At 48.9% G+C, this 1216-nt stretch overlaps 1 non-coding gene across 1 annotated transcript; it reads right to left on the bottom strand.

The window, feature by feature from the left end:
- Positions 1-336: 336 nt before the first annotated feature.
- Positions 337-532, bottom strand: LOC139264832 (U2 spliceosomal RNA). Its single transcript, XR_011593416.1, has one exon. It is a non-coding gene; the product is annotated as a U2 spliceosomal RNA (small nuclear RNA).
- Positions 533-1216: the final 684 nt, after the last annotated feature.

The raw sequence follows: 1216 nt of genomic DNA, 5'->3' as shown, positions 1-1216 counted from the left end.
TTCGGATGTCATCCCAGTTCCAGCGGATTTTGCCCAGCCAGCTCCTTCCAAGCAGTGTGGGGCCATCGCTCGGGATAATCCAGAGTGGCAGATCGTACACTGTGCTCTCGTAGGTGACCTTGACCATGGCGCTGCCCAGGACAGTGATAAGCTCTTTGGTGTACATTTTCAGTTTTGTATGGATGGGGCTCAGGGCTGGTCTGAATGCCTTGTTTTTTTTTTTTTTTTAAATTCGTAGCCAATCGTTCCAATTCTTTGTCAAATCACAAACGCCAGAGGTCACCTTGCACATGCCAAGGATCACTCTGCGCCAATGCTCTTAGCCAAAAGGCCTAGAGCCACTGCACCGTTCCTGGAAGTACTGCAATACCAGGTTCGTGCCATGGAGGTGGATGGGTCAACCCACTCCACCCACCTCCTGTTTCCAAAAATGCAAGCATATACCTTCCTGACCAGGGAGAAACCACCCGGAGGTCATGGTGGCTGGTCAGGTTAGTTATGCATGATCTTAGCCAAAAGGCCGAGAAGCCCTTGTTGCACCACAGTCTCTCATACATCTTTTTACTCATGATGGATTGGCTAGCGCCAGTGTCCAGTTCCATGGCTACGGGTAAGCCATTCAATTTTACGTTTAGCATTATAGGTGGACATTTCGTTGAAAATGTGTGCACCCTGTGTACTTCAGCATCTGCCTCCTCTCTCTGAGGCTCAAAATTGCTTTGATCCACCATGGACCGATCTTCCTCTGCCACATGGTGGTTAGCAGGTTTTGCAGAGCTTGCAGCTCGTCTGCAAGCTCGTTGGAGGTGCCCCATTGTTCCACAGCTCTTGCAAACATACCCTTTTTGAAGCGGCATGAATAGGCTAAATGGAAGCCTCCACAACGCCAACAAGGTGTGAATTGCCTTGCATTCATCCTTTGTTGCGGACTCTGAGTCATCTGGGTCACCTGAGGCCTGCTGGCAGTTGCAGACTTGTGGGTTCTGCCCTGTACATTTCTGCTCACAAACCCAGTTCCAGTTAATTTATGAACATTGCTAGCACTTGTGTGCTGAGAGATTTGTTTGGTGTTATCACTGGTGGACATAGATGTCTGTGCTATCACAATGGCCTTACTGAGGATCGCTGTCTCTACAGTCAAAAGTTTTCATAGTGGTCTCGTGGCCAATGCCCAGTACAAAAAAGTCTGAGCATTTGCTCCAGGTAGCCATCAAAC

The sequence above is a fragment of the Pristiophorus japonicus genome, chromosome 5, assembly GCF_044704955.1.
Source record: "Pristiophorus japonicus isolate sPriJap1 chromosome 5, sPriJap1.hap1, whole genome shotgun sequence".
Classification (NCBI taxonomy): domain Eukaryota; kingdom Metazoa; phylum Chordata; class Chondrichthyes; family Pristiophoridae; genus Pristiophorus; species Pristiophorus japonicus.
Note: the sequence above shows the minus strand (reverse complement) of the source record. Positions and strands in the feature narration are given on the sequence as shown.